This window comes from Ambystoma mexicanum, chromosome 2p (assembly GCF_040938575.1).
Source record: "Ambystoma mexicanum isolate Mex_15411 chromosome 2p, UKY_AmexF1_1, whole genome shotgun sequence".
NCBI lineage: Eukaryota > Metazoa > Chordata > Amphibia > Caudata > Ambystomatidae > Ambystoma > Ambystoma mexicanum.
In genome coordinates this window covers 1,208,637,132-1,208,659,270 of record NC_090923.1, presented here as the reverse complement: position 1 = coordinate 1,208,659,270, position 22,139 = coordinate 1,208,637,132, and the positions used below count along the sequence as shown (strand labels likewise).

General features: G+C 48.6%; 1 protein-coding gene across 4 annotated transcripts in view; it reads right to left on the bottom strand.

Annotated features, from left to right (window-relative positions):
• Positions 1 to 22,139, bottom strand: part of FLNA (filamin A) — a 275,782-nt gene that overhangs the window by 199,364 nt on the left and 54,279 nt on the right. The gene's annotated exons all lie outside the window — the stretch shown is intronic.

The window sequence follows — 22,139 nt, the reverse complement described above, 5'->3', positions numbered from 1 at the left end:
AAAGAAACGTTTACTCTTGTCAGATGTGCTGTTAGGGAGTGCTGAAGGGCACAGTTACTTGCTGGCATCGCATGGCAGGATAGGGATCAATGCACACAAATCTAGTGGGGACGCAGGCATGGCTGGAAAACCCAGGAGACTCCACGCTCTTCCCCGGAGACCCGGAGAAGAGCTCAAGAACCCTGCGTCTCTGGGCTAAACCCAGAGGTTAGGCAGGTATGGGCCCGAGGGAGACTCCCTAAACGTGTGTGGGAGCACTGCGGTTTTCCAGGAGCCAGACTCAGTAAGGTCTATGGGTCTAGGGGTGTTGGGTAGGAGTGACGGGATATTGATCGTGGTTGTGGGTCAGACTGCTCTAGAGTCTATGGGGGCGTGGGCTCTATCCAGAAGGGGAACTCCATTCACTTAGAAGGGACCAATGATCAGAGGCGCCGGTGTGTCGGCGGAGGTACGGGGGGGGGGGGGGAGACTGTATGAATGTGCAAACTCCAAGTAGAGCTAATTGGAAGGCATAAGATAACAGAGTGACATATTCCAACATTCGCAATATGATGTTGAAATCCAGGCCCCTGGAAGCGACACTTCGCAGGATACCGGATGCCAGGGTGCTGGAGGCAATGTATAAACTCGGGGCAGTTTCTAGGCAATACGGTGCCCAAGGCGAACGACAAACATATGTGCCCACCGCATGTGTTTGCGGCACACTACCATGGCGCAAACTTTGACTCAGCTCAAGCACTACCTACCATAATGCTCAAAATCAGCGTTCACAGACGCAGCCCAGCAGGTCCCTGAAAATGCCATAAGAGGCTGCAGTGCAGCTGACCAAACATGAGGTACTCAGGTGCTGAGTCAGTTACACCGGGGTGCGGTGGGGGGGAGTGGCATTAACAAAATGCAATTAGGGATTGGTGTGAAGGCGAGCTCCTTCATAGAGTTAAGAACTGGGACGAGGACGAGGAGGCAATGGATCAGTATATGGATTTTTTTTTTAAATGTATATTTTGGCAAGGGACAGAGAAGGGGCCACTGTCTCTCCCTCAATTTTTCAAGCAAAGTGTAAAGTGACTTAGTAATGTTACAGCTGCCAACAGAAGGCCCCGGCCATGCACAAAGGTTGCCCCTTTATCATTTCCATGCCGCATAAACTAATTTTTTGCTATCATTTTCAAAGCTCACTTCTCATCAAAAGTACAGCGCTCAAGCTTCTCCTTGCCATGCAAGGACGGGCAGTCCTGTTTTTGCTTTGAATTCTGGGACTTCTAGGTTTTGCCGTTAGAAATTAATGAAAACTACAAGTCACAGAATGCACAGGAAACACACAGGACTGCATAGCATTCTCAAGCATGGCCTGGGCAATCCTGTGATCTCAGACCTGTGTGTGTATTTTTGATCCTGTGTTTTTGTTGCACTCCTGTGGATGATCTGTGAACTGAAGTGGCTTTTAGGACCAGACCTGCGAAAATCTTGGTTTCTATCAGGAACATGAGCAAAGAAACTCAGTTTAACAAGAACTTCCAAAGTCTGAAGACTCCTGTCTAGAGAGTTAATGGGGAATAGATCATCAGGTGTGGATTGGCGCTATAGTGAAGCTAATGTCTCCATTTTGTTTCTGGGAGCAGTAGAGCTTCAGACTCACTGTGGGGGATTGCTTTCTTTTTGCACCCATTAGCACTCTGCACGCGCATCCTGCCTTCAGCGATTTGCACCAGACACTTCAGTGGCATGCTGCTCACCTTTGCATGTGCTTTTGGGGTGCTCTTCTCGAGGCAAATTCACACCTGCCTTTGCTGTGCCATCCCTCTCTTTGCACCCCGGGTAGTCACTTCTAGGCCCGCCCCTAGAAAAAGGCTGCATAAACAACACTTCCCCAAGATCCCCAATGCCATAACGCTGGAGTCAATACGGATATGATAGGTTATTTATAACGCGCTTAATACCCAGAGGTTTCCAAGCGCGGACCCGGGGATCGAACTCATGTTGCTGCGTGTCGTCTAGCTTCCAAGGCGAGCGCATTGCCGCTGAGCTATCCTACCGAGACATGAACTGCGTTGTTTAAGATTCCTAATTTCCAGAGCAAGAATCTACAAACTGGCTCTCCAGTTTTTATTGGACATTCACTCGCACGATCTCTCACCATTGACTATGCTGTCTAGAACTTAAGACAGGTGTAGTCCAAAGCTTCTGGCGAGATAGAGGTTGCAGATCCTTTCACTACAGTTAATGCAAAGACAACTACACAGCTGAGGATTCCCGATTCCATGATGGTGAAATTATTGCAGACATACATTCAACTTCTATGTCGCTGCAGAAGAGTCCTGATGCTGGACTTCACGCAGACAGAATCAACACTGCTCAGGATTTTGAGAGCTGCCTGTAGCCGATTCGACTCTGTTCTGGGTCCAGTGGTGCATCACCTTGTCTGTAGGCACGGCATTCATATGACCTCCACCGGAATTGTGTACTAAACCCAAGGTTAAACTGCAGACCTCACTCACATTATTGGTGAGTAAAGACCTCAGCTCAGGTTCCCTGCAGGTTTCTAGTGGCACCCTTTAAGTTGTCCCGACCTCAATGAATCCCAGATCCTCGATCGATTACCCGACAGGTGAAGCCAAAACCGGGTTCCTCACCACGTGTGCACCTGGCGACCGTGCAGAGGAGCATCGCGCCGCAGGCCCCAAGAGGGCCCCAGCTCCGCCTCCCTTCTGCATCCCACCACCCATGTCTTGAGTTCTTGTTCGATGCTTATTTTCAGGTGTCTGCTGTGCCTGCCCCATGCAGGCCGCCCAAACACACCGCTGGTACCAATGGGTACATCATGCCACACACCCTCCTGCAGGACATGCAGCCACCCGGGCCTCAGGACCCTAAGGCCGGCTCTGCTGCCATCATCCAAAAAGGGACCCAGTCCCTTTTCCATGTTTATGGGGGCCACGTTTTTTGTCATTTTTTTTTCTCTGACGGGAGATGGGCTCACGCTGAGCTCATCTGCCATTGGAAAGAAAAAAATGAAAACTATTTCCACCCCGGTAAATCCCGTCCCGCAGCCCGAGCAAAGCTCGGGCCTACAAAGCTCGAGCTGGCAGGTCATTAAATACCATGTTCGCCGTGCCACCGGGGCATGAAAGCTACATACTCTGCAAGTTATGGAGTACCAAGTACAAATCCCTCCTTTCTGCATTATGAACAGGGTCATGGGTGCTGCCCTCCTGTACTCACTAAGGCTGGCCGGAATTCCACTCCCTCCATGCCAGGGCACCCTTCATGCACTCTGGACTCCCCACTTCTGGTACCTGGAAGGCTGGTCCTAACCCCAACAGCCCGAGTGTTTAGCAGGGATCCCAGAGAACCGGAAAGTGGGCCTCATTCCACTACACCATAGCCTGCAATAAGGAAATCTCCCCTTTGTTGTTCTCTCACCAGTGGGCGCTTTCTAATATGCGATTGCATGCACGGCAAGCCACAAGTCGCCCGTCGCTGTGAATCCAATAGCGTATGTGTCCTTCACACTGCAAAAGCATATGCTTGAACGTCCCAGTAAACTGAACAGGACTTTTTCCTCTTTTTGAAACGCAACAGCTTCTTGAACTCGAAACTTACATCCTTGTGCATGTATTTGACTCTATAGCTTCTACAGCTGCATTGAACCTGTTCTACCACCACGGCACCGAGCAGCTGCCGATGATATGTTAAGTAACTCTTAAAGGAACCTATCCATACATCCTAGTCGAACATATTCACCAAGAGTATTATAGTCTGATCTATTCCAACTTGTTTCTATAGGCTTTCTAGCTACTAGCTAAAATGAGACTAGTACCTGAGGGTCACTAACTGCCTGTTATTAATAATACATTTAGCATTGACGTCTAGTTGTGTAACAACCCAAACAACAAAATATCGTTAGGAATTACCAGACTATGGGAACTAATTAAAACCATTACATTGTAGGACAAGACTGGGGTTCTCCCTTGCCACAAAGACGAGATTGCATTGCAGCATCAGTCGTCTGTGTTAAAGAAATCATTTAAATATACGTATTTTACGTCAACTAGCTCTCACAGAGCCTGGAGAAACAAGTAAGAGATTGGTGTGGCTATTTGTCCTGTGTTTTGTCTGTTGTCCATTTGTGAAACCAGAAACACGTAGTCTGCACTATAGAACTCTCTACGCGTGGATACTGTAATGTCTAGGTTGAATCACATGAACCTCTGACCAGTATTGTACTGGTGTCACTATATAAATGTGTTCCACTTGTAACCAATGTATTATAGAAATTGCTAAACAACACGCGTACTAAACACAAGATCACCTCAAGTTGACAATCAATTGTTTATATCTGTATAGATCCGTGAGGTTACAACTACATCATAAAATTGGGTTAAGTCATTGAATTGAAGATTTCCTGGAAGAAATCCTTTGTCCTGAAGATGGCCGCTACACCTATTTCTGAAAAGACACTAGAGATGGTGTCCAATTCAATCTATGGCCGAAACATGTCAACTATCGTAGAAAAGATCACTAATGATAGTAATCTGGTGCATTAATTTCGTAAAGTAATGTCTATTTGATGATTTACACCCCTGTCTAATCTTTGTTTTAGTTTCTTAGTGTTTGTGATTATTGTCTGTTGCATTCACTTGTTCAGTCCTTTTTGAATACTGTTCTTTTACATTTTGTATTTCTACCATAAAATCATTGGGTTTTTTTTGTTGCTCTTTAAACCAATCTCTACATGTGTGATCATAATGTTGTTCAAATGCTAATCAGGTTGTAAAACGACCCCACTCTTTTACCTCCAGACTTCTTTGTAGAGAGGGGTAATCAATTCTCTGTTCCTCTTGTTTAGATACTCACTCCAGCTGGAGGTAACCGCCGGACCGGCAAACCCATAGTCGGCCGGTCCTGTAACATGCCAGCATCCATGAATACCCGCACTTTTTTACCAGACCAGCTTACTCAAAATGAGGCCCAGTGTCTGGGCTGCGCCGCAAGGGCCGGTGGCACAGATAGTGCCCAGACCGTGAGATTACTGATCTGCAGACTTTCTGTAAATTGGTGGCTTAACCGAAGCGCGGTGCCACAGATGAACACTCTCCAGACGAGGGTGGGGCAAGGGCAAACAGCAGATAAGCAATCTTACTCTTATTACACTGCAGATAACGTGTAAAGCAGGTCAGATACGATGACCCTGTAATCAGTGCCTTTACTAGCCGAGCAAACATGGAGCAATACCAGTGTGAGATTCAACCCCATGGAGATGTGCGTCACGTTAGTTTATTAAAATGAACATCACACAAAATCCAAGTTGCGGTACCTGAAAGTGTGAGATGGTACAAGGTATTAGCTTCCGAAGTCCCATAGACTTCTTCTTACGCTGGTGACACAGTGACACGAGCTACAAAAAGCCACAGTGCTGGGCATTGCTCAAAGATGCCAAAAAAACAAAAACCTTCCACCTTAAGCTCCATTGGCTTCAGCAGGTGTGTGGCTGGCATGGAGTCCCGGACAGCCACCGTAGCCACAGAGCAATACACCAGGGTCACCGGACAGACATGTTAAAGTACCCATTGGGAAATAGTCTGCAGTGCTTGCAGGCCGTGAAAAGATATATCCAGCAGGAAACACTATCCCCACAACAGCGTTGCAGGGAAGGGGACCTCAAACTTAAGCGCAAGGAGTCTTAAAAGGGGGACCCAAGAACTATGAAAAGGTTTTGTAGGTAATCATGGAATGTAAGATTTAAACGTAGGATGTGCGCCGTGATTGCTTCGCACAGAGTCTAAAATGTACATGGGTGTGCCTACAATTCCATTGTTGCCCCCAGGCTCAGTTTTTCCAGGAATAATGCCTGCATCTCCCTGGCTGCCACATGCATGTAATTGCTTAATTAAGCTTATGAATGGCACAGTGCAACACGGTGTAGACACCACAGCATTACATCGGAGGCAAGTATACGTTTGCTGGAGCCTTGCTGCAAGGCGAGTGCTCTATAGTGAGGGTAACTGCAGGCATCTATGCCTGCATATGATGGGGCCAATGCAGGCATTGCAGTGTTTAAATAGTGCACGGTCGAATGCGATCTCGCTGCGCCGCATCCCTGATAATGGCTTGCGTCAAAAATAAGAGAGGTTACCAATGTTTGAATGGGGCACTGCCCACTGTTATCTTGCTGTGCCTCATGCTCGATAATGGGTGCCAATCATTTGAGATCAGACACCCAAAGTTGCCACCATCCAGCTCTTGTATCCTTACCCATCAGGGCTTCCGAAACGTAGTGCCCACTACTGTTGGTGAGAGGCGGTGCTGGCGTGACGTCTTGACACGTGTGATGTGGTTGGCTTGATAGACCATCGCTTGAATACTTCAATGGACCTATCAAGTAAAGGGGCGTGGGGTAGGGGGGTGGGTCTATCTGCCGCCTGCAAGCCCCCAGACTCGGACCTGTCCGACTTCTCTTGTGCATTTACTACTAAGCAGGTGGGCCAGGGTCCCACCAGACATGCTGCAGGCCCCATAACGGTGGTCCCTCTCCAGCAGTCGCCATCTTAGCAGGGTGGCAGGGGTGCAGTGCTGCAGGCCCCACCAGACATGCTGCAGGCCCCACACCGGTCCCTCTCCAGCACTCCCCATCTTAGCAGGGTGGCAGGGGTGCAGTGCTGCAGGCCTCACCAGACATTCTGCAGGCCCCACGCTGGTCCCTCTCCAGCAGTGCCATCTTAGCAGGGTGGCAGGGGTGCAGTGCTGCAGGCCCCACCAGACATGCTGCAGGCCCCACACCGGTCCCTCTCCAGCACTCCCCATCTTAGCAGGGTGGCAGGGGTGCAGTGCTGCAGGCCCCACCAGACATGCTGCAGACCCTACACCGGTCCCTCTCCAGCAGTTGCCATCTTAGCAGGGTGGCAGGGGTGCAGTGCTTGCACAAGACATCGTGGAGACCCTTCTGAGCAGCCCCACCATGAGCTGGCCACCAGCCTCCCCCAGAGAAGGGCGTCTATTGGCAGAATATATTGTTTCACTGAACAGAGTTCAGGAGGGCCCACATATATGTATGGGGTCGGGGGAGGGTATCATTTTGGGTGGGGAGGTAAGGGAAGTGAATGTGGTCTAAGGAGACTCCTCTCCCCCTACAATGACAAGAAAAACGAGGGAAGAAAAAAATGCAAAATCGAAGAAAAGATATGGGAAGAAACCTGGATTTGATCCAGCAACCTTGATCAGTCTGTTGGCAGTGGTCGAAGTGTACGAAAAGAAGTAGTGGAACTATGTTCCCTGCTGGCCTGCCCCACTCCCCACAAACCCCATCACCACGTCCCCTCCCACACACAATACACATCACCAAACACTTGCACCTGCTGTTTAAGGGAACGTTCACTGCAGTGCACTGAAAGTGCAAGTTTCAACTTCTTCCTACACATTTATTTTAAAAACAAAACCATTCCCGAACAGTTTCTTTTTAAAATAAAAGTATAAGAACAGTGAAACTTGAAAATAAAAAGTATAGAAGCACTGCTCCCGACCTCTCCCGCCCACTTCAACCTCAGTCTATAGGAATGCCCAATCCATCAGCGCAAGAGATGCCAATATCTGCATCACTCAAGGGAAGGCCTTGTAATGGGTTGATACACATGAGGGTCTAAGAAAGGGGAGGGGGGCTGCGAGACGTCTCGTGCTCACCTGCATGTTTGGCTATTTGCTTTTTTGAGGGCAATATTTCAGTTCCATGCATTAATATCCTGCAAAAATATCACCATACAAAAATATAACCATATTTTTGCAGCAATATTAAGCCATGGAACCTGCAGAGGACACCCCTGCAGCCCCCATACTTTGTTTAATGGAGCGGGAACAACCCTGCAACCCCCGGTCCCAATAACCCCATTAATTATCCTCACTAATAATATCGCCTATGGCCTTACCCCACGACCTATGGCGATATTATTGGTGGGGATAATGTTACCGATACCAATATTTCAGAGCCAGGATTAATATGCAAAGTTGGCAGAAGTTTTTGAAACGCCTAGTAACTTTATAAAAACAGCATTTCATTTTCTATCACTTGTGGGAATATCGGCAAAGTACTCTCTTGGGAAGGCCCTACAGAGGTAGCGAGTGCGGCGCACTGCTGAACATATTGGTGGCCTTTCCCCAAGTCACTTCGACTTTAGTTGCATTGCGCTTGCCCCGCGCCACATTTAAAGTGGGGGGTATTTAGAATGGGCACACGCCGCCCCTTACACCGTTCATCGTTTTGCTCGTTTGCTGCAATAGTGGCAGCCACTTGGAACGCGAGGCGGCAAAGTCAGGGAACGATCAGCAAGGCCAGCTTTGGAGAGTTGCTTCTATAATGCTCCGGGGTGACGAAGTTAAAGAAGGTTCTATGCAGCCTTCCCATCATGTGTGACAGACCATGCCATTCCCAAGTGTGGAAAAGAAACCATAGAGAGAGAGATTGAGATTTAAGTGGGCCGAGCAGACGGAGACCCAGCATTCTCCGAAAATGGCCCATGGAGCAGGGCTCGTCCAGCCCCTGCACAGTATGCACGGGTCAGTCAAGGTAGGAGTGGGTGGAGAATAGGCCGTGCCGGAAATGCGTGCAAGGAAGCCAGCACTCCCAAAGGCTGGCTTCTTCTTGCCCACACATTTTCTCCATCAGCAGTGATTATTGGATACTGAGGCTTGAGCTCCATTACTCCATCCTCTCGGGTGGAGTGTGTGGTCGTGGGTTGGATTTCTTCATGGTCTGTGTGGACTTGTCACAGTAAAGCAACCCCAAAGGCTGCTTGCGTCCTAACGGTTTATATGGAGCCTTTCCACCGTTAGTGTGCCAGTAACTAGACGGCCGCTGTGCACTAGGAGCTCAGCAGTGGGTTTGCAGACTTGGAATGCTCCCTTTGATAGGATTGCGTTCATTCTTGCTTTCCCAAAATACTCTTTGATTCTATGCAAAGCAGCCAGTCGGTTTGGCGCTCTCTCATTGGTGATTTCAGTCCCAGCTGAAGATCCAAGTGGGCTTCTGGTGGCCACCTCAAACCCCCTGCATTTAGGCCACCCCTGGCACCATTTTGCCACACCCCTTCCTGGGAGCCCCCCTCGGTATCGTGCCCCACTTAAAAGTACTATGTGTATGTCTGCACTTCACTGAAAGAAATGATGGGGTGTCCCCCTTCTTTGCCATAAGGAAACATGGGGCGTCTTAGAGCACGCCCTCTCTGAAAAGAAGCCACTTTGTCCACAGATTTAACTCCTAAAAGTTAAAACGGGTCTCATCGTGACACAGCAAGACAGTCAAACTAGGCAAAAAAAATAAAAATTTAAGCAAAATAAACGCAATAATACTGCATTTGCGCCGTTTCCGGGTCCCGTCCAATCCTCCATCCGATTGGCTGCAAAAGACTGCTGCCGGTAGCCAATCAGATGGAGGATTGGACGGGACCCGGAGACTCCAGGGTCTTCCCCGGAGACCCAGAGAAATGGCTAAAAACCCGGAGTCTCGGGGGGAAAACCTGGAGGTTAGGCAGGTGTGGTGCCGACCAGAAGAAGACCTCCTTGAGGCGTTCCAGGGCAGGCCGTCAGTTCAGTAAATGCTTTGCATTTGTCCGTCGCTTCGTCCCAGGGGCTAGGCGGTGACACATGTTCTGCTGGCCACTTATAGAATCCCAGGAAATGGATTCCATGGAGGATGTGTCTAGAGAAGCAGGGAACCATCCGCTGTCTCATTTCAATTCACAACTAGTATTTTCTTGGGTTTTTATAAAGTGCTAACCACAGGCATGATCTTTTTGTAGCAGAAGGGATGTGACCTAGCAATTCGGGCTGGCCTGCCCCTTTTGGGGCGGGACCAAGACTGATTTGCATATGGTCTTTCCCCTTTTGTAAAGGCTTGGCAGGTGAATAAAGATGGTCTGGAGGGTTGTCCAAAGCAATGCCAGAGGTTAAGATTAATTAAACCTTCTAGCCAGCACCTCTTTTATTTTGCTCTTTTTGGAGCAATAACAAAGCAGGGAGGGGATGGGAAGAAGGGGGTCGCTTTCAGATCACTTAAGTGCATGGAAGGGGCGGTAGGGGGGAAGAACACTATACAAATACAAGTGCATAGAAAACGGAGCTCTCAAGCTCTACTTTGGATCTTGGGACTTGTCGTTTTTTCTTTCCCACTTACCCAATTTCGCTTTGGCTAAAAAGCACACACGCATTCTAAACTCATTTGGCAAATGTTCCCATACCTTGTCTCTGCTCCCCGAGGGCGTTCAATCTACAGCGCTTTGGGGCCATACCAATGGCAAAAATGACAGTTACATTTGAAATTCAGGAAAACGACAAGTCCCATAATTCCAAGAAAACCCAGACTGGATGGTCTTCCCGTGCATGGCCACAGGTTGTCAAAATAGAGCAATACCCGGTACATTATTGACCACTCCCAAGTTCAAATATTCATGCTATTGCGAGAGTTCATGAGGCCTCTGACACGAGTGAGCCCAGTCGACAAGATTAAGATTCTAGGTCAAGGATTTTTCTTGAAGGGGAAGGTTTTTTGTTTTTTTCTGGAAGTAAAGTTGGTTCTCCTTAGATCTCATGGTCTGAGGTGAACCATTCCAGAAGGTCGATCCTGCAGGTCCCAGAATTCCATCTCCTAATTTTTTTTTCTTAAAGGATTTCAAAACTAGTGATTTAGATGCACACCAAACAAAGGGCTTCATCGCAAGCTTGGTGGTATCTCAGCGGAAAATACCACCAAACTGAATTACCACCACTTGGCCTGCAGCAATTACTGCCACATTACAAGCAGTGGTAGGTGGTGTTAGTCCCCAATAATTGAAGTCCATAGGACTCCATGGGGATTTCGGCAGAATTACTGCTGGTGGTAATTCTGCCGATTTTACCGTTCTGGGGGCGGAAAGGTGGCAGATTTACCTCCTGCTCATCGCTGCAAGTGAATCCTCCACATCTCCGCCACAATCATAGTTGGGCAGTGCAGTAATGTAGCAGTAACAGTTTTCCTGCGTATTGCAGCCGATTTTTACTGCTCCGCCCAGCAGGTAATGAGGTGAAAAGGCACGTGTTTCTTGCCTCACTCATGGCAAGAGCACTTGAAAACGACGAGCCTCTACTCCTCTTCCTATGTCTTGATATGTGCAACTTCTTGTTAGCTTCTAATTGGCATCCCTTCTCCGCGTTATGGTTTGTGCTCCTTCCTTGCTGCTTCCAGTCTCTCTCCTGCACCTATGCTTGCAGTCACTTGCACATTACACGGTGCTGCTTGTCTGGGCACTCTGCTGGGGTATAGGGTACCATTTTCCATCGGGCCGCCGGTCTTCGTTCTTCTGCATCTGTGCTCAGGGGTGGACTGGCCTATTGGGAACTCCAGAGCGTTCCCGGCGGGCCTCTGCTCCCAGTGCTTTAAGTGGGGTAAGAAATTGAGGGGGGGGCCATGATTTGGGGGCGTGGCTTCCATTGTGGGCGTGTCTTAAAACGTGCACAAATCATTGTACGGTGCGCAAACAAATATATAAATGTATGTGAGCATTTATATATTTGTATGTGTACTTCTATGGTTTGTGCACTTTTCAAGCCTTATGAACTTAGCAATGTTATGTATTTCTATGTTTATAAAAAGGTGACTTGAAAAGTGCACAAACCATAGTAATTTATGCACACTTGTGTGCTTACCTTACTATGGTTTGTGTACTTTTCAAGCCACCTCTTATAAGCATAGACATTTATAACATATTTCTATGTTTATAACTGATGGCTTGAAACGTAAACAATTCAAGGCATCTTTTATAAAGCTTTGCCAATGGAGAAAGGCGCCTCGGGCTCAGTGATCTATCTGCTCAGAGCACATAGATCACAGAGCCCGAGGCGCCTTTCACCCTCTGCGAACCTGCGGGCTCTGTGATTTAATCTGCATATTAGATCATGGAGCCCGCGAGGGTCAGTGACCTGGGGAGGGCAAACAAAGGAACAGTAACTTCCTCCGATGACCCCTCACATGAGGGGTCAGCAGGGGAATGTACAGTGACTGACGGAAGTGCCAGCCAGTCACAGCAATTCTGCTGTGACTGGCTGGTACTTTTGTCAGCTCGCTTGACATTAAAATGGCGGGCGCAACTCCCGTTGCGACTGCGGCCGCAGCGGGATAATGCGTCCCGCCAATGTTGTTTGGGACCGGGGGGGGGGGTGGCAGGGCCCTGGCTCACTCCCACTTTTTGGAGACTGCCGGGGCATGGCCCCGGCTCACTTAAAGCACTGTCTGCCCCCCATGGGCCTCTTTTGTGTGGTATTTCCAAATTATCCCATATGAAAAGGGTTGCGATTGTTGAAAATTTGTAAAATGGGGCCACTTTGAAAATGATTTCCAGGGACGCTTTTGGTTCAGAGTCCACCCCAGGCTATGCTACTGCACATATACCTTTCTTGTGGCTGCTATTGTTAAAAAGTGCCCTGTACCTATGGAAATACACACGTGGCCTCGCCATGGACTGCTAATGTTGCCTGTGAAATTCAAGGTGTTTATTATTCTCATTCCAGCAAGGAGGGTGATGGTAAGGGGGGGGCCTGGGGGAGTGTTCGTGCTTATTTGGAGTGCTGCTGAGGCAAGCAAACCAGCTTTGAACTATAATTAAGACCCAAGATGCTGTACCGCTTGATTTCTTCGTTTCTGGTGGGGCCCCAAATGTGTCTGTGGCCTGGGCACCCACATCCCTAAAGATGGCGCCGGTTCGCCTCTGAGTCTAGAGTGAAGCAAGGCCTTAGGTGTAAAAGTTGCAGAGCGAGATCCCTGCGCTCTGAGGCGGAGATAAGTCTTAAGCGCACTTGACAACGATTCCCCTCTTCAAACACAGAAAGAAAACAATGTTCTCTTTCCCCGAGCCACACTTGGAACCTATCCAAGGAAATCTCGGGCTGTGTAAATATGTCCTGCAGTGCTCTCTACTGGCCATTTTATGTAACGGCAGCCGGCTTTCCTCAGATTCAAGCGCTGAAACGAATTGCCACGCACGCCCACTCTGCAACTCACAAATTCAATTAGCTCCCAGCTCGTACGCTACAATTACCTTATGTGCGTGTTCGGGCTTTGAAAGGGCTGCCATTGCGCCAAAAACACAATACTCAGGAATAGGGAAAGTAGTTTGACATCAGCTGTAACAGTATCAATAAACCTGGCAGGCGTTAGCAGGCAACTGCCAAGGATTAACGGTTACGCTCCTAGTCACTATGCCACATTTAATCACACCCGAGCCCTTACTTTTGAGGTACCAACCTTTCTGACAGGAACCATTTGTGTTAGCTTCCATAGCTCCCGCCCCTTTTCCATAGAGACTTTAATACCACCACCCCCCCCCGCCCCATCCTCCCACAGTGCTTTGCATTCTTCTCCTGCAGTCAGACTGGCTCGGCCTTTGTAGCTGTGTTTCGTGATTCCTTGAGGCACCACAGTATTCGGCAGTGGTCGAAGTGTACCAAAAGAAGTAGTGGAACTAGATTCCCTAATGGCCTACCCTCTCTTGCCACAAACCGCATCACCACGCCCCCTCCCACGCACAATGCAAACCCTCAAAGCACATGCTCGTGCTGTTTAAGGGAACGTTCAGTGCAGTGCACTCCTCTTACTACACTTTTATTTTAAAACGAAACCATTCCAGAATGTTTTCTTTTTAAAATAAAAGTATAGGAAAAGTTAAATCTAAAAAAAAAAAAAAGGAGCCCGCCCCTGCCCACTTGGACCACTGGTATTTGGTACCTTTGAGGAACCACTCCCTGCAGGGCGAGTGAGTGGTATTGGAAGGTGGGGGAACGCCCAAGCAGTGGCGTCATCAGGAATCAAATTTAGGAGGGGCACAGAGGGGGCCAAAGGCAAAAATAAGGAGGGGCCACAGAAGTGACGTCACAAGCTCACCAACTACCCACACCCCACTGCACCTCCCCTCCCACCAGAACGCGCGGGCACGAAACCATTCAGTGACTGATGGCCCATCATTAGCAGTTTGGTGCACTGCATTCTGATGGGAGGGGCTGCAAGCTGCTCTGCACACTATGGAGGCCGCTGTGCAGAAGCCGGGCCTCATGTTCATATCAATGACAGAATGCATACCAATATCAGGCTAGCTTTGAGACAGAAGGAGAGTATTTGCCGTGTGATATGCAGACATTTGCCTTAGTGAGTGTCACAAATAACACAGGGGGCAGAAAACACGGTCACTGCTCGGCTTATGTAGGGGGGCACAGAGGGGGGGCAGGATTTCAGACGGGTGGCATGGGCCCCCCAGCCTCCCTCTAGCAACGCCACTGCTCACAAGGGGTCCCTGCTGACAAATTGGCCTCGGTGTGGTGGATCAAGGGGCTGCCTGATCAGCCCCGCGAAGATGGCGCTTCACGGGACTCCTAGCATTACGCCTGAAGGGGGCAATCGCGCTGCTGCTGGGCAGAGCTCAGTGGGTAAGGCAGATACTGGACTTTAGGCCACCCGATGTGACCGTCCTGGATCTCCCACTGCATAGTTGTCAAAATTAACCATTCCAATCTCTAGGTGCTTATCGAGTACTGCTTTTGTGTTGCTTTCTGGGATTTGTAGTCTGAGTTTAATAATAGGAAACGTAGAGCTACACGTCCCAGAATGCAAAGAAAAAAAACATGCACCTACAGAGTGGAATGGATCATGTTGGCAGCTATGCCAGCGGGGCGTTGAAATCCATCAGAGAATGGCTCCCGCCACCGGAAAGGAAGCACAATCGGAGTAGGGTGACCAGATTGTCAAAATAAAAAAACGTGACAGGCCATAAACATGAAAGTAGGACTATGCATGATACCCGCAAACCCCCCCTCCACCTTCCCTCCCACGCCCATGGCTCCCATGTTAAATAATGTACACTTACAGCAAAGCTGGATTTAAACAGTGCAACTTTAGTTGTGACTAAGAAAGTTAAAAACAGATAGCTTTTGCTCTGTTTGCTATCACAGTCCTTTCTGTGAATCGGTTTCCGTGAAGTCTCTGTGGCACAATCCATCAATCCCCGAGGTTAGGAAGTGAAAGGTTAGAGGTTAGAGGTTCGAGTCCACCCTCAGATAGACGAAATAACGATCTAGAGATAACAAATGTAACATTTATTTGGTTTAGGACTCTCATCATATATAGAAATGTTAAACTCTGCAGTGGCCACCCGCGCTTTCCGCCAAACCCGGACGGGATACTTTACTTTTAAAAACTCTCTGGATGGGGTGGTGGTTGGGGGGAGAGGGCCCAATTCCAGGACGTCTGGTCACCCTAAATAGGAGGCACATTAACACATCGTATTCTGCCAGCAGCAGCAGGGAGATCGCCCAGGAATAGCGCCTCCATGCCCTCAGGCTGTGTGAGCGCTATATACATGCAAATAAATAAATAAATAAATAGTGGAGCATAGCAGGCTTCACTATGCATGCTATGTTGGGAATGCTGCTACGGTGTTTCACCTGGGTAACAGCGGCTAGGCTGGCGGTTGATGCAGAATCGGCTCAAGGAAGCGTGCTGAGAAGAGGGGGCATGCCCAGGTGGACACGTGGTCCATGAGTTCTTCTTCATTTAGCAAAAGGAAGAAGCTTCTCAAGAAGAAACACTCCTCCGATAGGAGGTCAAACAAAGATAAGATGGAAAAGTCATCAAAAGAGGATGCGCAGAAGTACAAAAAGAAGAGCAGGGGGCCTTCCAGAACATCATCCTCTCCCTCCAGCACTAGTGGCAATCATCCTTCTGAGCCGTGTCTAGGGTCCTACAGGAGAAGGAAAAACATGGGGGGCGAAGGCCCTCGATAGAGTCATGCAGTATCAGCTCTCGTAACCAATGGACTTCCAGCAGACGCAGTCCAGCCAGCGAGGCAGGAGATCGGAGCTGGAGACCACAGCCGAGAGAATGTAACCATTCCATCAAGGTGGGTCTACTCCTGTTTGGAAGCGCTAAAGGAGGAAGCCCAAAAGGGATCGCTCAATATCCCAGGGCTCATGCACCATGAAGGAGGAAGAACGGTGCCCGCCTCAGGCAATGCAGATCAACGCTATCGTGCCAGGGCTCTGCCAGAGGCGATCAGGATGACAAGAAGATGGCATGGCATTGAAGAAGACACATGCCAGTGCACACCGGAGCTCGAGGACCAGTCTCTACGGTCTCACGAATCGCAGAAGCAGGTCGGTGGCTTTTGAGCAATTCAAGGGATGGATTGATTGTGCCCGGACCTTGAAGACATGAGGACAGGTGTCGACCAGACTTTGCATACATTGGACTCCGAGCATCAGCCGTCAAGCTAGGACCATGAGGGCAACTTGCTCCGTTGGACATAGTACCTTGTTTCTTGTGTGGAGCGCCACACAAGAAACAAGGTAAGGTGTTGAACTGGCTTCCAAATTGCTAAAGAAACCTTTATTTGGGTAGAACGGCATAGCAATTGCATGCTTTCAACACAGGCCACCAGAAGGGAACAGCCACTGAGGATCCAAACCCTCCAATAGAAATATGGTACGACTTATTTAAGAAAGCGAGTGAGTTAGCAAATCAAAAAGTTGCAATTGAATAGAACAACAAGCATATTTATTTCTTCACATTGCAGAGCCTACAGAGGGTCCCGGGCAAGGAATCGCTGGAGAGTTAAACCCTTCACCAAGAAAGGGAGACACAAAACTTTAACAGATGTTAAAAGTGAAGACAAGATGGGCTGGTCATTATTTAAAAACACATGGATAAATATGAGATTAACATCCCATGGAAAGAGACCACTTACCAAGTGTGTTTTATTATTCTTTTTAGAACTTGGTCCCTGGGGATGGTAATTAGGACCGAAGTGCATTGTGCACCTTACACAAGCCTATATCGCCAATAATACATATAAATATGTGTTTTATACAACTACATGTCCTGAAGAACATGAGCATTCTGAGGAGCACAGAGGAATGAACTATGAATTATGTAAACAATGAATATGCTAACAGAATACATGTGTAAGTACTACAGTTAGGTGAAAAATGCACATAGGGCATTCCAGATGTTAGGGATATCTAAACCCAAACAACACCCATAGATGGGCATCCAGAGTGCCACCAGAAATCTACAGCCAAGCAACTTCTGTGTGGAGGGTGAATGACGTTTGGATGCTCCCTCGAGGAAGAAATCCATACGGCATTCAAGGCAGGCAAGCCCGCTGATAAACCCTGTAAAAAGTATAACCTGAAACCCAAGTGAGGAGCATACAATTAGCCCCATTACAAGTTTAGTAGTATCTTAGTGGTAAATCAACCAAAATACCACCAAACTGTTTTACCAAAACTTGGTTACAAGTGGTGGTAGGCAATGTTAGTCCCCATTAATTGGAGTTCGTAGGACTCCATGGGAGATTTAGGTAGTATTACTGCTGGCGGAAATTCCCCCAGTGGTAATACCACATAATTGCCCGATTTTGGGGGGCGTGGGGTGCAGGAGGTTTCTTCTCCACCTTACCCCCAGCTTATAATGAGGCCCAGTGTCTGTAAAAAGTACAAACTGAAACCCAAGAAGGTAGCATACAGTGAGAAAACGAATACGGACGCCCACTCCTCTTCCAAAGGCGGGGTCAAGCAATCCAGCTCGAGAGAGAGGCCAAGGTTTCCTCAGAAGGCCGGGAAATCCTCCTCTCCCCTAAGATGCAGAAATCCCGCCGCTGGCGAGCGGGACCCAGGCTGGAGTGGTTCTCAGATGTATAGCAATGGCCTGGAGGAAGAGGAGCTACCCAGAGGATACAGCATAGCGCCTGGGTCTCAGCCAGGGAAGAAAAGAGGGGTGCAGACCCCACGACCCAGGTGCAAGAGAAAGGCGACGATGCAAGATATCAGAACCCCAACCCAAAAGGGAGCAAGAGCAGTAGCAAGGGGGTCACGGTAGCGACGATTCTGTTGGAGTAGAATTCCTATTTGGCTGCAAAGGTTGCTTTGTGATGGGAGATCTTTTTTATATAGCATGGCCAATCTTCTAGAATTTTCTGATCAATGCCATGCCAACTCAGGCTTCCGGCAATCTCTATTTACGGAAGTGAAAACATTGTTCACGAGTGATGTTGGTGAGGCCTGGCTTTCCCTTTCTAACGCAGGATGCATGACGCCATTACTTGGGATATGGACGTTCTGAGAGAGTCGTGAGAGATGGTGCCGGATGCCGTGGAAGTCGAAAGGGCTTCTGCAGGAAGCTGTTTGAAGTAGGCTCTCAGGAGTCTTTGGATAGCGTGAACCCAGATTCAGGCGAGTGGGGGGACGGGCGTTAAGCGTTGCCGGCGGGGACAGGGTCTAGAGGATTAGGTGATGGTTGAGGCAGGTCTGTGTGGGGGTGGTGCGGCTGGAGGCGACAGCGCTGTGCTGGAGAATTGTGTCTATGCAGTGTTCTTCTCTGTATGAGGAGTGTTGGGACACGGCCTTTGGTGTTGGTGGTCTCTTTGGAGGGGGTATGGCGTTCTCTTCCAACCAGAGGGTGAAGTCCCTGGGAACTAGGGTGTGCGTAGAAGATTTGGACGAAGGCAAGTGAGAGACCCGGCCAGAATTCTTTTAAAGGGTTCCTGGAGAGCTGCAACGGGTTAGGAGACCGATGCAGACGGAGTGGCTGGGGGATGCTGGAGACTGTTGGTGTTGCAAGGGGGAGATAAAGCCAGGAGTGACATGAGGATTTCTATAGGAGGCCTACACCCTCTTCTCAGCCGTTGCCCGGTTCACTTGGGCCGTGCCACAGTCTGGAGAGACAAGGTGTGGGAGGAATGTATTTAGTAGTCAGGTGGTGCTGTTCTATACCAGGGTCGGACTGGGGCATAACACTGTCCCGGGCACCAATGAAAAGTTGGCCCACAATTGCAAAAGGCAATTCATTCCTTTTGTGGGAGACTGTTTGAATAGTACCCAAGGGGTATTTTTTTTGATAACTGGAATGCAAGTTTGCAATTTAACGAATATTTATTCAGCAACAATGGTCAAAACTACTGGCATCATAGTGAAGTAACTCATCAAACTGGCCCACATTTGCCCAAAAGAAAGTGGCCCACACTAGCATTTTGTGTTGTTGGTTCGGGCAGTGCCCTATAGGCCAGTTCGAGCCGGTTCTATACCCCTAGCAGGGGAGTAGACAAGTGTAGAGTCTTGGCGGGATCTTGGTGGGCAGCTACAGGAGTGTGTCTACTGAAGCACAGAGTTGGAGAAAGTCAGGTCAGAGGCTCCCTGCAAGGACAAGCGTACAGTAGTGGATTGTGTGCAGTGGGGCGAGGGTGGGCTGACAAACATGCTCACATGCTGGATCCTTATTCAGCCTCCTCTCACCAGCCGCCCTGGTGTGTGCAGCCACTGCCGGGAGGACAAAAAGGCTGATCATGTGACATAGCTGACCAATCAGGCTGCCTAACTGCCAGAAGGGAGGCTGAGGCTGCTAGAAATATTCAGGACTGGTGATGAGGACGATAAAGATATTTGGGCCAGCAATGGGGATCAGTCTGGTCCTGTTACTCCTGAAGATGCTTTGGGAATTGAAAAATGAGGTTAGCTGGATCTGCAATTGGAGGTTTGGGGTCTCAGGGTTGCTGTGGGAAAGGCCTTCTGAATTTCACTGCTGGCAGGGAGGCTGGGGCTGCTGGGAGGGCCATGGGTTGGCTATGACGGCAACGTTATTTCTGACCACACCCACAATGGTGACCGGCCATTGATGTCAAATCTATATCAATGTGCTCCAAATGGTCAGAAGCTAAGGAACCAGAGGTGTAAAGAGTGACGCGATTTAGATAGAATGATGCATTTTTTTTAATCATCTGGAAGCACGCTATAATGACCCACATCTTCAGGGCTGAAGTCAAGGGTACACACGGGTGGACGGATCCCCCCACTTTTTTTCAGAGGGCACCTTGATATGCTAATTTCTGGTGACACCACATTCAATTGGTATGGTAATGAGTCCCCCCACTTTTTGTCTTAGGACTTGACGCCGGCACATCTTGTAGTTCCAAAGTCAGCAATTAAGCCAACAAATCGCCTAATTTCCCTGATCCGGAAGAAAATAATTTCAGCTGATGTCCTTAAACCATTAAAGGCCCGGTAAAGGGTATACAGAGAGCATTCAGAATCGCGCACACAGATGCCTGTGAGAGACGAGACAACTTCAGGGTGAGGTTGGTGCTGCCTGAGACACAAAGAAAAGAGGAAATTAGAAAAGAATGGCAGCATCACCAGGTGACCCTACAGTTCCATGCCATGGGCACAGACCTTCAACTCCACACCCCTTCAGTGGCTGCTGTGGCCTGCATTAAGAGGTCTGTGTACAGTCTGGAATCAAATCCATCCTGATGCACAATTAACTTGGGCTCTTGCTAAGAGACCTATTTTTTTCAAATGATTAGTAATTGTTATTCTAGGGTGTTGACCAGGACTCGGGGATCCACGTTACCCGCTAAAAAAGGACAGGTGTTCACAAAGCAAGGGATGCAGTGCACACACCGTGCCTACAAGTCCCACATTCCAGGAAACATGAGATCCAGTACTTGTCCACAAATGTGGAATGACGGCTTGTGAAGGGCGACCAGAGAGGGGTTGGATGGGGAGTTGAAGACTGCCTGTCGTAGTCATGTCACGGAGGTTAACGTCTCTGATGACTGGGGATGGCATTTCAGAAGGGAGAAGTTAGAGTTGGAGAGCCTTCATACAACACCTAGGTGGCTTTTTAGCACTAAAACCGATGTCGACACTGTCGGCCAAGATACTATCAAAGAGCACCTTCTGGAAGCAGGAACACAGAAAGGGGACGACGGAGACAGAGGGAGCACCAGATCATAAGTGGGAGATCACATGATCCGAGAAAGCGGCCGTGAACAAGCGGAGGCCGACACAAGGAAAGCTGGTGAGTTGGGTGAACAACAGACCCAAGGGGGGATCTCCGGTCAGAGGAGAGAGCAGGAAACATACAAACAGGGAGAGCAGCACTTCACTGTGGGAGATCAAGCCCACTGCCACCACACTAGGGAAGCCCGAGCAGGAACTGTAGAACACCATGCTCCCAGTGGTAGACATGTACCAAAACAGTAGTGGAACTGTGACCCGGGCGGGGTGCAACGTGCAACACATTTTTCAAGGGTTGCAGCCATGCTGACTGACAGCCAACTGAGCTGAAACAGATTTCAGATTTCAGTTTTGGATGGTAAAGTGGAGGAATGTGCTTTAACTTCACAAACAGTTCTGGAAAGGGGAAAATGGTTGCTGTGAACAGTAAAAAATAAAAGTAGTGGAACTCTGCTCCCAACCGTTCCCGCACACTTCGACCACTGCATGCTCCAGTGGAGTGAAAAGCATAAGAAAGAAGTGATTAAGACGCTGCATTAAGAGAAACAGAGGCAAATGCCTAAGAGTTGTGAAACCAAGACATGGAATGTTGGACATTTGCGTTCTAGTAAAGTGATGTGAGAGAGAAAGTGGATGTTCTGTCGTATTGTGGGAAACATTGACACCTCCCTGAGTGGCATGACATCAAGAGAGAGAAGACCGGATCACGGTACTCTTGTGGCGTGAAAGAGCCAAGTGCTATGTATAAAGTATCCCTGCCCTCAAAGACAAAGACAATTATCTTGAGCAAAAAAGCTTTCATTTGGGCTAATTTGCATACCCACAATGCCTTGCTGATGTGGCTCTGAATTGCAGGTGAACTTCCAGCGATGGCTACTAGGTTGCATTGTGGAATGTGTGATTTGACTCAAATGGGTTATCCTACTTTCACCTTTCAGGTTAAAGGTTTATTTTTTCAAGCCAAATTAAAACAATGCTCCAATGGGGCCTCATAAATAGAGCAGGTTTCTCGGGGCATGTTTGAAGCTGACCACCAAACACACGATAAAACCAGCCCAAACAAACGTGCTCAAACTACGATCCGTAGAGGTCTAGTATAGGTCAAAAGAATGCCTGGGCACTGATTCGCAATAAAATGCAGAAGTGCAAATGTATTAGCATTAAAATTCTTCAAATCATCAAACCATGGTGGCTTATGAAGACCTACACCTTCAAAGCATCATGACACAGGTTTCGGTCCTTCTCCATGACTTCATCAGGCAAGTATGAACCAACAACAACTGGCTCTACAACGAGAAAGCCTCCACTTCCTGGTGACATGACAACCTTTCCACGCGATG